This window comes from Chiloscyllium punctatum, unplaced genomic scaffold, assembly GCF_047496795.1.
Source record: "Chiloscyllium punctatum isolate Juve2018m unplaced genomic scaffold, sChiPun1.3 scaffold_126, whole genome shotgun sequence".
NCBI classification, from domain to species: Eukaryota; Metazoa; Chordata; class Chondrichthyes; order Orectolobiformes; family Hemiscylliidae; genus Chiloscyllium; species Chiloscyllium punctatum.
Genome location: NW_027309860.1, coordinates 747,078 through 762,420, shown reverse-complemented (window position 1 = coordinate 762,420; position 15,343 = coordinate 747,078). Strand labels below are relative to the sequence as shown.

Genomic DNA, 15,343 nt, shown 5'->3' with positions numbered 1-15,343 from the left:
AATTAATGACATTTGAAGCCCGAGACCAGACGTGTAGGATTCACCAATTTAGAATCTGTATACGGGGTTTTATTGTGGATAGGTCAGCATTCAGAAGCAAAGAGATAGGCCAGTGTCTGGTATGTTGAAGCAACTACCCACGAGGTAGTCAAAGCGGGATCATTTCCTTCTCATCTGTCAGCGCAAGCAGCAGAGCTGATTGCCTTGATTGAGGCATGTAAATTGGCCAAAGGAAGAACAGTGAATATTTACATCGACAGCAGATATGCATTAGGGGTTGTACATAATTTTGGATCCCTGTGGAAAAACAAGGGCTTCTTGACCTCCACTGGAAAGCCAATCACATACCATAGCCTGATCCCTGACACCCTGAAAGCAGTCCGATTTTCTAAATCAATCACTGTATGTAAATGTGAAGCCCACAGGAAAAATTATGATTCAATTTCTCTAGGCAATGAAAATGTAGACTGAGCGGCAAGGACGGCAGCCAATCAGCCGCCAAGTGATGGGTTTGACATGTGTATGTCAAGTATTTGTAATCCAAAGCAGACTTATGGGAGTTACAGTCTCAGGCCACATCGAAGGAGAAGCGTGAATGGACAAGGGCAGGGTGCAGAATGAGGGAATGGGTGTGGTGTGGCCCCAGTAGGAAGCCCTGTCTACCACGACCTTTATTCCCTTTCTATACCAAAGTAACACACGGTAAGGACCATGTGTCAAAAAAGGGGAGGTACTACAATATTTCAGCACGCTGGTACAGAAAGGGATTTACTTATTACTCATAAAAATAATGTGAATAATGTGTTATCTGTGCTTCTAATAATGTGGGGAGGGGAATACAAATGAATCAGGCAGAACACCCCCAATCCCAAAGACACTTTGAACATTTAAGATGGATTTTATTGAACTAACACCCAGCGAAGAGAAAAGGCATTGTCTAGTGATAGTTGATGTTTTCCCAAGGGGTGGAAGTGATCCCACGTCTAAACAGGATGCCAGTGCAGTAGCCAAGGCTTTGCTAACTGAAATAAGTCCGAGATGGGGCATCTCTGAAAGGCTAAGCAGCGACAATGGAAAGCCATTTATATATATTGCCTTACAGCAGATCAGTGATTACTTGGGAATAAAGGTGAGGCAACATTGTGCCTACCACCCAGTGAGCGGTGGGGCAGTGGAAAGAGAGAAAACTACCCTTAAAAATAAATTGGCAAAATGTTGTGAGGAACTAGAGGTGACATGGACAAAGGCATTTCCAATTGTACTAATGTATATGAAGGAGAGGAAGAGTAAATACTAGGACGTTTGAGAGTTTGTTTGCAAAGTGGCCCAATACAGGAATTGGCCAAGACCGATTGTAAAACAGATAACAGACCACTGTGAGGACGGGTTATTATGTTACGGTATAAAACTCTCCACAATTCTGTCTCAAATACAGAATCAAAAGAAGGGCAGCACGACCCCAATCAGCAGAAGGGAAGATGCACAATCTAGAACCTGAAGACTGGATAGTGGTGAAAGACTTCAGGAGCAAAAGCATGAAGGCGAAGAGCTGGCTGGGACCATTCCAAGGGCTCCCTACAACACAGACAGCTGTTAAGATCGCCGAAAGTGCCATGTTGATACACGCCAGCCGTTGCAAACGTGTAGCTGAACTTGGGGAGACATCGGACAACACCGGATCCAAATAAGTGCAAGTAGTGATTAGAAGACTCATAGAAATATGGGGCTGCATGGCAGGAGGAGTCGTGAAGGCAGGGGTGTCTGGGATACAACAGTAGACGGTAATCTTAACCAAGGATATTAAGTTGACCTTTACATGCCACCCATGCCGGTTTGGTAACCAGGACGACTATAAATAAGGCAATAAATATTTACGCAGAGATCCTTGTGTACCCAGTTACTGGCACTGAGTAGTATCCATCACGGCTACAGGTACACCTGACACGGGATATCGGTTTCCTGTTATCAAAGAAGGAGGTGCCATGGCAAGGGTAATAATAACCAAGATTCAGAAGAGCGATGAGGAAGCCTGGTGGTGTGGAATAGATAGACCCTTCTCCAATATCTATAGACAGGTGAATATAGTGGTACAGCCTCTAACCCACCCCACCCGAGATGCAGTGCAGAAGGTCGTCCAAGAAATAGTAGATCCTGGACTTGAAAAGATGAATATCCAATGACCTGCATTGCAGATGGGCGGAAAGGCCTTTTCCAAGCTGACAGAAATGGAAGAAAGAAATAAACTGAATGTGCAGCTAAAATGATCACAAATGAAAAAAGTAAAAGTGGATTCATTGAGAAAACATACAGCGCCATATTTCACTTTCCGTGGAAGTCTCCTGTTCAGGACTCAGTGGTCTCACTGCTGTAGCAATGGGGGATTTCCTCTGACCGTTTATGTTGTTGACAACCTTCCCAAAGCAGGGAATTTGTATGGAACTGGCCATTAATCCAGTATTGTCACAAACAGGATTCTGACTAGCATAAAACAAAGAAGTGTGAATCCTGGAAATCTGAATCAACAACAGGAATTGACAGAGAAACTCTGCAGGCCTGACAGCATCTGTGGAGACAAAGAGATTTATTGTTTCATATCACAGATTCAGGTTACTTATGATTTTTATTGTTTTATTGCCTGGGTAATTGTCAATTTCACTTCGCAAAACGGCATACTTACCAGAATCTCTCATTAGCTGACAGCCGTCATCTGTAAAAATGCAAAATTCCTTTATCGGCTATAATACTGTTGCTGTTGCCCTGAGTTGGTGAAAGGCTGGCCTTCATTACCTTTTTCTTCTCCTTTATGTCGATGAGCAGCCATGGTGAATGGAGAATTTCTGTTTGTGTCCCTTTGTCTCTCTGTACCATCTCACTCTCTTCTACATTCTCCCACTCTCTGCCTGTCAATATCCCTCATTTTTCATTTCTACTCTTGGAAAAGAGTTAAAATCGGAGGCTGTTCCGTGGCTTTCTCCGCACCCCCCCCCCCCCCCCACCTCGGCCAGAGTGTGTAGAACTGGGCTCACCATCTCTCAGTAATGTCTGTGTTACTTAGGTCTGAGATCAGGTGACATTTGTTCACTCAAAACGTTATGAACTTTTACAATTCTAAACAGTATTCATAATAGACCAGGAAAAAAAGCAGTTTCACTCCAATTATCGGATTTCTATGATGCCATTGCCGTTTGCCGAAAATCAATGAATGGTGACAGCAAACAATGAGAGCCATTATCTCATTGGATGCGTTATTACTACAACATTGTCCTGCAAGTCTGCAGTGTCTCCTGCGTCTCTTCATTATTCCCAAAAAACTTGAAAAGACGGATGGACAATAATAGTAGAAGAGATAGACAAATCCTTGTGGAACAGAGTAAAAAGAACTCTGCGTTGAATTAGCAGGATAGAACATAGACTAATGGGTCCACATCAGGTGGTAGGGCTTGGTAGCACGAAATAATAACGGTCTGAGCTCAAACACAAGAAGCATGCTGAGCCGTCACTTTCGGGATGTTGGATAAACAATACGGCTTTTACAAGAAGTTTAAACAATGAACTTTCAATGTACAGAACATTTGACAGCATGTGACACCATTAACGTCTGGGTCCTACCATATGCTTTAACTGACGAAACCACAGACACGGTTCTTCAAATCAATAAGGGCATTTAATGAACTATTTGATCACAGTTAATCGGACTACCTTTCTGTAATAAAGCTGCTCGATGAGAATTTATATCAACTCCGTTTGTGCAGGAAAGAAGTTCACAACCGGTGACTGTCCACTGAAAATGTACAGGAAGAGGCAATCTCTTCTTGCTTTGATTTCAAACGGATGCCTTCACCTCTTTAACCTGACCGGATAAACAGTATGCGGTCACCCTCTGGGGGCCGATTTACCACCTGAATGTGCACAGAGGGAAACTCATATCACGAGACCAGGGTAATTGTGGTGAAAATACCAGGAGTGGTGTGTGAGTTGGTGCTAACAGTGGGCAGTAAGGGCTAAACCATTAGCACTGACATTGATCCTTGTACCAACAGCTCCTCACTCACTTTCTGCCTCATTCATCTCAGTCATCATTGACTATCAGTTTATCCTACTTTCCCTTCGAAACTTTACTTTTGTTCCCGACAACTTTCGGATGTCCACTTGGAAACTGCAGTTTTTTCAAACGAAATTCTGGAGAATGCACGTCACTCTTTGGGATAGGCTTCACTGCCCAACCATAATTACTCAAGAGATTGAGATGGTAAGTTACTTTACTTCGTCCTCGAAGTACTCAACACAGTGATACAGCCATGATGTCGATAGGGAGGCAGTTCCAAGAATTCGACACAGCGACATTGAATGAACAGCGAGATAGTTTCAGCTCAGAAAGGCGAGATCCTTAGAGGGGATTTGCAGTGACAATTTATTCGGTGTATGTGCTGCCATGGCTGCCAGAGGATGTGGTGGAGGCTCGTACAATTGCAACATTTAAGAGGCATTTGAAATTATATATGAGTAGGAAGGGTTTGCAGGGATATCGGTCGTGTGCTGGCAAGAGGGACCAAATTGGGTTGGGATTTCCGATCAGCATGGACAGGTTTGAACGAAGGGTCTGTTTCCCTGCAGTACATCTCTGTGACTCTATGATTCCTGTTGGATGCAATCAATCACTGGATTCCTTCTGGCAGAACCGGGTCTGTGCTCTCTGTGGAAGCAGAAAATGGTTTTCATTCAGAGTAGCCACAAGAAGAGAAATAAATCTTCATTTCTTGACTTGGAATTTTATCCAGGCCTCGGCGATTCAAACCCAGACTCTGAAGCAGGGACTCCACTGAAGTTGACAATAACCCTTTCGACCTAACCTGTACAAACTCTTGTGCCTATCGTTCTTTGTCCCCACATTTTGAAGCATCGGTCCTTGCCGTGGGTGGTGAAGGAGCTAACTACTGCCTCGCAGAAAAACCGTGGGGTCAGAGACCCGATCGATCTGTCATGCAGCGGGGATTGCATTGCTTAGAACAGTCGTGTTTGCTGCGTGGGACTGAAATTGAGCTCGATCACACACAGATACGGTGTAACAGCTGCCAGCAGATGTGGAGACGGTTGGGACAGTTTCATTCGCACTCTGGGAAAAGACTGGATCCTAAATTCAGGGGAGCTAAGTGTCACAGATAGAAGGCTGAAAATTGGTTTTGGAACGATATGAGTCATGACTAAATGGCGGGCAGACCAGATGGGCTGAAAGCTCGAACTGTCCTCCAATGCCTTCTGGTCTCTGACCATCCAGTATCTAAGGAAATAGAAACAGAGTTAATCGTGCATTTCGAAGTCCTCCTCTCATAACTCGGCGAGGTGATAGATGGAACAGTTCTGCTATTAAATTTTGAGACTGGGAGAATGTTTGGAGACGGAGTAATAAAAGAGAAACTGAGTATAAAGTTGAGAGTCAGGAGATATTCAATAAAAAGGTAGGCGGAGATGGACATGGAGTAATAAGTGTCACTGGTCTTGAAGACTTAACTGGGTTTTCCATTCCAAGATTCTACCAGACCTGCTGAGATTTTCCCGCAATTTCTTTTGTTGGTACTGAAACAGAAGGGAAAAATCTGATCCTGGACCAATCAGCTATGTCTGCTCTGTGGACGTTTGAATTCTCTATTCGAACAAATCACTTCTGACCCACACAGAAACCTCACTATCCGGCATCAGCCCCACCCCTTTTACTGACAATAAGCTGTTCATTACGTGAACACAGATGGGTACACAACAATATCATTTACCGAGTAAATTGGTAAAATTGCACGGAGAGTTCCATTCGGTTTCCATCAGAGCATTCTCAATCAGTTAATTTTATTACAGCACCATTTGACATGCAGCTGACACTGTCATGTGGCCATTCGCATTCGACGTCTCTGGACATTTTGGTTGGGGCACGTTTGGAATGGAACCTCACGTTTTCGAAGGGACATCGTTTATAGCATATTCGGCTGAACTGATAACCTTGTCTCTTGCAACTGCAGTACAGTGGAGACAGTTTTCACTCAGAAACCAAGAGATGATCAAAAACGGAGGAAAAAGATTTGTCAACAAAACCTGCCTCAGCGAGTGAATTCGCTTTTGCAACATTAATGGAGAGCGGCAAACCTATTAACAAACAACAGCACCCTGCGTGGGTCTCGACCCCACACCATTGAGATGAAAGGTCTCAAGCTCTGCCGACTGAGCGTACCAGGGCAGGATTGGTGTTGCTTAATTTATCATTTCATACTGACTTTAATTCAGCTGACACGGCAATTTTCAAAAATCTCGTTCATTCCTCCCCATTGCAAATAACATTATCCAAGTCGTTCAATTCTCAGATTTATTCCTTCAGACCATGACAATTCATTTAGGCCTTGCCCGGGATTTTCGATTCTCTGTTAATATTTTCATATTTTGACCCTGATCCTTAGGTCTCCGAAGTGATTCCCAGACACTCTGTCAGACTGCAAATCAATCGGGAAAATACCTCAGGAAACCAAATCATTTCTGATTAGAGTGTAGGGAATCCCATCTGCTGAAGAGACTGAGTCCTCACAATCAACACTTTCTTTGTTCTACCTGCCTACAAAGTTTACCACTTCTAATATTCGAGAAAGGAGTTCTGATTATAAAATATTTTAAAAACATGAACAATCTCCTGAAGACATTTCCAATTTGAATTAGAATTTTTTACCCTTTCATACGGTAACAACCGTTCCTTAGGAAAAAGTTTCCAAGAGCTGTGTCCCAGGGCTGGGAAGGAAGCCGTTGATTGAAACTGCAGTGGCCTCTTTCTGTTGGCAGCAGGGGCTTGTAGAGAGTGGGGTCACATTTTGTTGCACGTGACCGTCTCACTCATTGCGGACTCAGGGTCAATCATGGATGAGTTCGTGTTTGCATTGTCAGTGCATGGTCGATCTCAATACTTGATGTGAAATATTTGAGGCTCTGTGCTCTTTTTGGGCTAGGACAAAAAACATTTCAGCCAAATGCTCTGACCATTTGAGACACAGCAATTGGCAGCAAAATTGTCCGTGTACACATCCAAACGCACAGTGATCGAGAGGATGTGGACAGCAGTAGTTCTCAGTATTTTAAGAATCAGTTGCTCATGTTCCCGTGTTTATCGCAGAGAGGGTGAGAGACCCGAGGACTAACAAACACACCCATAAAGCAATATCAGGACCTGTGTAGTTCTGTCATAAAAAGCTGCCTGCAGCTGTTCTATTACAAAGTTGGGTTTCAAACCCACGACGCAATAGAGACTGGATCCTAAACCCAGCATATTAAAACTCTCTGGATTAGTGGTGTTGGATGAGCACAGCAGTTCAGGCAGCATCCGGGGAGCAGTAAAAATCGACGTTTCAGGCAAAAGCCCTTCATACAGGGTTTCGCCCGAAACGTCGATTTTACTGCTCCTCGGATGCTGCCTGTACTGCTGCGCTCTTCAGCACCACTAATCCTGAATCTGGTCTCCAGCATCTGCATTCATTGTTTTTACCGACATTAAACCACTCGGCGAAGCTCCCTGACAATAACTAAGCGCCAAACCTGTCAAGACTAATGTTTCAGCATCGCTTCACTTCAGGCAATTTCCCCTGGCACTTTCTATGAATACCTCAGCATAGTTAAACAAAAATATTTACAACGATTTGAAAGGTTTGCAATGTGTGGGAATTATTGAGAAGCTGAATATTCTTCGACAGTTTTCCCCGGAGCTTCAGGCCTGAGGGATGTCCTTGGAAAAGTTTACAAGATCATGAGGTAGACGAGCAGAGAACATAGTCAATCAACACTTTTTCAGAAGTCATGTGAGTTTAAAGTGAGATAGCACAGGTTTAATGTGAGAGCAGTACAATTTGAAAGGGATGTGAGCGACACTTGTTTTTAATACAGACATTTTTGTGCGTGTGGAATAAATTGCCACATTTAGTGGCAGAGTTTGGTGCACTCACAACACTTCAAAGGCATCTAAATAGGTATGCAGACAGGAATTGTTCGGAGAGATAAGGGACAAATATTGGCAAATATGTTTAGATTAGTTACGGTCATCTGTTCGACAGGTGTAAGGTGGATAGGAACGTTTGCTTCCGTGCTCGGCGGTTCTGTGACACTCCAGTACCTGACAACAGTTTGAATAGACCACTTACACAAACGCATGCTGTTTGTTACTAAGTCAGCGTGTTTGAATTTTATTTTTTTTCATGAGGCATAATGTTTTGAAATGACACAGAGAGGAATGTTTTCCAGACATTTACAGACAATGGCCATTCTCCTTGATACATTCTCAAGTTCTCCATCAAATAATTTCGTTGACTAAAAAAGAACCTCACAAATCGTGTTATCCCCTCAACTCTCCAGTGAATCAAAAAACCAACAGCTCTTAACGTGGACCAGGTGCAAAACTCAAAAGGCAGAGTCATTATCAGACACACAAACTCATTACTTCTGTCTGTGGGGCAGTGCGAGACGTGTATGTCAAGAACTGCTCACACAAATAACACCGAAGCAATTCCAAACGGAGCTTCCCGACATTCTGGAGATTTAGTGCATTGCCAAGTAACAGAAAGTGCTCCAGTAACATGAAACAAAACAGAAAAATGTACCATGCAAAGTGAATATTACCAATTATATTCTCGATTAAATTAGGTCAACAATGCGCTGGTGCCTCCATCTGATCGAGCGAGCCAATCTTCAGCCTCCCTCACCAGGACAGTAATGAAGGAAATGAGAGAAATATAACAAAGTTTCACGTTGCGATTGCCCACCTGTTAGCCACACCAACAAAAAAACGAGGGAGCAGATTCAGTGCAGGATCTGGCTTCACAACAGCGGTGAAATAACGACGTCCACTCACTTTCAGGGAAATCTGTGAACAACTCACATTGTCCAGAATATGAATACACAGCGCAGGCTGTTTAGTTCCCATATTCTACTGCTGCCCCGACATTCATACGATAATGTACCTTTCAAAGAGAGCGTTTGTAGCTGTGGAATGACAGAGGCAGCTGTTTCCCCTCGCTCTTACTGCCGCCCTTGGTCGTGTCGGGGCTGCAATTCTCATCTTAACCACGGTAGTTGAGTGTGCAATTCTCTGTTGTGGAGCAGAAAGATGTAATGTTCGGATGCTTCTGGAGTTCTTGTTAAAAGGTTCGGTGACGCTAGGAAGATGGTTTACAGACTTTTACTCCCTTTCTGGGTGATATTCTCAGCGCTGCAGAGGTTCCTGTGAAGCGCTGCTCTCATGTTTTGGTACAAATTCATTTGGTTTCATTCCCGCTGCTTCCGTTTGTTGGGATTGCAGATTGGGTCCAACAGATGGAATCCGTGGTTGAGTGCCCTGCTTCCAGGAATTATCTGGCTGTCTTCTGCTTGACCTATCCTATTATTGTTGTGCTATTCTAGTCAAATGTGTGGCCCTTGCCGTTTGTACGTATTGCTACTAGGGACTGCTGGACTGACGCCCACACAAATTCTTTGCCAAGAACCAATATCCACCCACCTTCATTCGCAAATGCATTGCACACAAAGTTCGCAACGAGGATTTGCTATGAGGTAATTTTTAAATGATGCTTCCCTGTGTTAAAAGCAAATTCTGGAAAACGATATCCAGACTCCTCCGAACGCTCGGACTTATGACAGCACAGAAACCGAGAGCCTCACTCAGACAGCAACTCACGAGAAACCAAGGCCTAATATCCACCATGTTCAGGTCAAACGTGGTTGACGACATTCCACGAGGGACTGCACGAAACACGATATAGGAGAAAGAGGCTGACAACTAGAGAGCTGCATTCAACATTTCATCTGGACTGTAAAAATCCCTCGGACAGCTGTTCCTTGCAATTATGCACAGAATATTGAATGTCTCTGATTCCAGGGCTTGGAATTTGGATGATATGACAGTCTGCAGCACTGGTTACTTCCTTGTGTGAGGTAACTCCTGATGGAACACATGTCACACTCTATTGCTCATTGAGAAATACATCCAAAATAGGAGCTTAGAGAAGCATTTCTGTTGTCCTTCTGGGGCTGTCCGTGACATGCCCTGTGGCACTGCACTTATTCTGTGTTTCCTGAGTGTTCAGCACATGCTTCCACGATCGTTTTATAGGCAGAAATCTGCATTTTCACTTCAATAACGGGTGTGTGAAGCGGAGGTCCACCAGTCTCTATTCTATTTTTCTCTTCGTATGCACAACTCCAATACAGTAAAGGATCAATTGATATTGAAAGATGATATACAGAGGCGCGTGAAATACCGAAGCTTTAATGACATTTATGCAATGGTTAGAATTTACCATGATTCAGGAAATAAGGATGTAAAGTCTGTTTGGCTGGAGTTGATTAGATTAGATTAGATTAGATTACTTACAGTGTGGAAACAGGCTCTTCGGCCCAACAAGTCCACACCGACCCGCCGAAGCGCAACCCACCCATACCCCTAACCTAACATTACAGGCAATTTAGAATGGCCAATTCACCTGACCTGCACATCTTTGGACTGTGAGGAATGGACTCACAAGCATGTGTAGTTTACAAGCCCACTCGCAGTAACCACAAAGGGAAATAAATCGTACAAGGGGGGAAATGCGTGTGAGTGACAAAAATGGCAATAGTCATGCGTGATCTTAACTTCCCATCTAAAACTCTCGGTTCCATTGTAAAAACGTTTGGAGAACCAAAATCAAAAAAATCCCACATGTCCCATAAAACACCACGAGGGATATCTTGGTAATTGATTATTCTACTGGTGACTTAATTTTCCTATTTTCTTGGAAACCATCTCTTTAATTGTGAGCATCAGAAAAGCCTTTTATTTTACCAGGAATAAATAAATATGTGATTAACCTTTGTCCGTTTCATGTATAAGAACACTGAGACTCCTCTGCACCGCACTTCTTTTGCGTTTCTATCGATTTTAACACTAGTGTGTCTTTTGATTCTTCCCAACAAAGTATATGACCTCGCATTCCCTACATGAAACTGCATCTGCCAAGAATACTCCAATTGTTGGAGGGAATCCTGAGGAACAGAATGTACATGTATTTGGAAAGGCAAGGACTGATTCGGGATTGTTAACATGGCTTTGTGCGTGGGAAATCATGTCTACCAAACTTGATTGAGTTTTTTGAAGAAGTAACAAAGAAGTTTGATAAGGGCAGAGCAGTAAATGTGATCTATATGGACTTCAGTAAGGCGTTAAATAATGTTCCCCATAGGAGACTGATTGGCAAGGTTAGATCTCATGTAACAGCAGTGGATGTAACACCGACCCTTGAAATACGCCGCCAAGACGTGGACACCAAGAAGAACATGTTCCAACAACTACAACACCGTTTTCTACTGGCAAGCCAATTACTGATCAAAGCTGCAATCTCTCCCACAGTTCCATTCCTCCGCATTTTGTATAATAGCCTATTATGGGGTAACTTATCGAACAACTTGCTGAAACCATATACACCACATCAACTGGGTTACTGTCATCTACCTGTTTGGTCACTTTGTCAAAAAAGTCAACAATATTCGTTAGGCAAGGCCTACCCTTCACAAAACCGTGCTGACTGTCCCTGATCAGATTATTCTTTTCGAGATGGTCATAAATCCTATCTATAATAACCTTTTCCAACACGTTACCAACAACTGCAGTGAGACTCACTGGTCTGCAATTACCAGCGTTGTCTCTACGAAACTTTTTGAACAAGGGAACAACATATGCTATGCTGCATTCCACAGGCACTATTCCTGTAGACAACGATGATTTGAAAATCAATTCCAAAGGCACATCAATCTCTTCCCTTGCTTCCCAGAAGATCCTAGGACAGATACCATCCGGCCCAGGGGACTTGTCTGTTTTCACACTCTGCAGTATTTCTATTACCTAATCCTTGTGAACCTCAATATCTACTACACTAGACGCAAGTATCTATGTATTTTCGTCGCCAACATTTACATTTTCCATCGCGAACACTGTCAAAAAATATTTATTTAGTACTTCCCCTATCTCCTCTGACTCCACACAAAACTTCCCACTATTATCCTTGATTGCCCCAAATCTAACTCTCGTCATTCTTTTAGTGCTGACATACCTATGGAAAGCCTTCGGGTAAACCCTGATACTATCTGCCAACAACTTCTCATGTCTCCTCCTGGCTCTTCTAAGCTCTCTTTTTAGGTCTTTCCTGATATCGGTGGAACTCTCGAGCGCTCTAACTGAGTTTTCACGTTTTGTCCTAACATAAGACTTTGTTCCTTCTTCACCAGGCATTCCACTTCCTTAGTAAACCATGGCTCACGCGTTCTATATCTTCCTCCCTGCCTGACAGGCACATACAAATCTAGGACACACAGGAGCTTTTCCTTGAATAAGCTCCACATTTTAATGTGCTCACACTCTGCAGTTTCCTAACCCATTCTACGTTTCCCAAATCTTACCTAATTGCATCGTGATTTCCCTTCCACCAGCTGAAACTCTTGCTCCGTGGAGTACATCTATCCCTTTCCATCAGGAAAGTAAACCGGAGAGAGAGTTGTGATCGCTGTCTCCACAGTGCTCACCTACTTCCAAATCTAAAACCTGGCCAGGCTCGTTACCCAGTACTAAATCCAAAGTGGCTTCTTCCCTTGAAGGCATGTCTACATACTGTGTCAGGAAGACCTCCCGCACACACTGGACAAAAACTGACCCATCTATTGTACTCGTACTGTGGTGATCTCAGTCAATATTTGGATATTGTCTTGAGTGTTCCAGAGTTTTTCATTGTCCCACAGTCCAGATGAAGTTTGCATTCCTCACGTACGGGAGCGAGAATTCTTTCAATGTCTCAGATCAGTTCCTCTGCCGAGAACATCAGAGTCAATGTCCCTTCCTCTACTCGGACTGACAATTTACACTTCTTCAATCTCCTATGATTCCATTTCCCAAAGAGTTTCTCAAGATTTCCAAAGCTGGAGCCTAAATTATATGGTTTGCTTCCTAAGCATTTTTCCAACTGCCAACTGACAATATTTTCATAGTATCTCTTCACAAACCTCTGGCTTGCACCATGTCCAGGGATGAGAAGTCCCGTTTGGTGGAGAGAGTTCCTAGGCTGGTGAGTTTCACTTTGGAACAAAGATGTTTAAGTGGCAATTTCCTGCAGTTATTTGTAATGATGGGAGAGGGAGCGGTGGGGAATGAGCACTCTGACGAGCAGGAGGAAGTGTTGCCAATGACCAGAGTCAGAGAACAGAGGACAAGGGATTAAAGGATTCTAATGAAAAGCAGCACTTCTGCTCAGGGAGTTCAATAACAACTGCAGAAACCCGATGTGTCGAGCAGTGTATCTGGAAAGAGAAACAGAGATAATGTTTTAAGTGTGGAGCATTTCTGATGAAGAACTCGAGTTTCTCAAGTCTAATCAAATTACAGGCATGGTTTGCAAAACAGGCGTTTTGAACTTTGAAATGTTGCAGCAGGGAAGCATTCATAACGTCGTCAGTAGGATTCGAACCTACGTGGGGAAACCCCAATGAATTTCTAATCCATCGCCTTAACCACTCGGCCATGACTACAGACAGCGCCGCGCCCTGAGCACTGACCAAATCAGCCGTGATCTCATTGAAAGCTGCCGCTGACTTGAGTTAAATTTTTCCATCTCCATTCATACCTTTGCTGTCATTTGTAAGGTGCGAGACACCAATGTAAAAGAAGAAAAGCACAAAGTTAGGAAAAGACATTTGCAGCCAAATTGAGTCAAAATTATTCATTGAAAGGAAAATCACACTTGGCAATTTGCTGGATCTCTTTGCGAACATGACCAGCAGAGGTAATCAAGGGAGCTATTGATCTGAGTATTCTTGGACATGAAACAAACAAAGTTTAATGACATATTCATATCTTTTTCTGGCGAAGGAACCGATCTTTCCAGATGCTCACAATGACAGAGATTTTTCCCAATTAAAGAAGGCAAATAAGTCCCATTTCACGCTGACACCATCGTGAGCGCTGCTGTTTCACAATGTCACAGTGTCAGGGTCCAATCCCGCCTCATGCAACTGAATGTGTGGAGTTTGCACATTCTCCCCGTGGCTGCGTGCGCTTGCTCTGGTTTTCTCCCACAGTCCAAAAATGTACCGGTTAGTTGAAATGGCCGCGATAAATTGACGGGGTTAAAGGAAAGGAATGCATTTGGGCTCGGGCGGGTTGGTGTGGAGTTGCTGGGCCGAAGGGCCTGTTTGCACATTGTAAGTATTCTAATCTACAGTAAACAATGACCAAGGTACGGCGCACGTTGTTCGATGGGGCATATATAACTTTTCGATTGTTTTTCTTCAAAGTTTCTTTCCAATTCAAAGGGGAGAGGAAGAAGGGAAATGAATGTCTCCCATAATTCTTGCCTTCCTTTATCATTCACAGGCGGTATTTTTTCCTGTACTTTTTTTTACACTATGGTTACTGTTAGTGTTCTTGTAAGCCACAGCGGCTGGTTTCCTCTTTCCTCAATGTTCCTCATCTCTACCCAAACACACTTTCCATCCTTATCTCCTGAACCAAAGTAATCTCTATCCATTGCATAATTGCCACGGAAACTGGGCTTTTCACACGCCTGTGTATGTCATTTCCCAATATTAATTGATCGTTTACTGTGTTGCAATTGCGCACGAGAAGATGAAAATAAAATAGAGGCCGGTGGTCCGAGGTTTCAAACACACGTAATTGCAGCTAAAACGCAGATTACTGCACACAATGCGATCACGGAAGCATGCACCAAACCGTCAGGAAGCACACAATAAGTACAATGATGGATGTCATGTCAGGAACAGGACTAGAAACACAACAGAAATACATCTCTTGGGTACTATTTTGGACGTATTTCTCAATGAGCTATCGTGTTTTACATATGTTCCATCGGGAGTTACCTCACACAAGGAAGTAATCAGTGCCGCAGACGGTCATATAATCCGAGTTCCAAGTCCCGGAGTCAGAGACACTCAGTGCCCTGTATGCACCTACAAGGAACAGCTGTGCATGGGGTTTACAGGGTAACTGAATTGCACGAATGCAGCTCGATTGTCGTATATCTGCTTCTCCGCTGTAGTTTTCTGTGCAGTCCCTGCGTGTAATCTTGTCAACTACGTATGTCCGGCACAAGATGGGCAGTGGTCACTTGTCTCTGAGAGAGGCTGTTGGTTTATGTGTTGTCATAATTCCGAGTGTAAGGAGGAATCTGGCTGTCAGTTCCCAGAAACTTACTTTAATAAGTGGAAGCATGCTTTTTAACTTGCCGCGTGGCATATACTCGTTGCAAAGTTCGTGCACTACGAATCACGTTGCGGGACTATCCAACTTTGG

At 43.5% G+C, this 15,343-nt stretch overlaps 1 non-coding gene across 1 annotated transcript; it reads right to left on the bottom strand.

Moving 5' to 3' along the window:
• Positions 1 to 13,481: 13,481 nt before the first annotated feature.
• Positions 13,482 to 13,563, bottom strand: trnas-aga (transfer RNA serine (anticodon AGA)). Its single transcript has one exon. It is a non-coding gene; the product is annotated as a tRNA-Ser (tRNA).
• Positions 13,564 to 15,343: the final 1,780 nt, after the last annotated feature.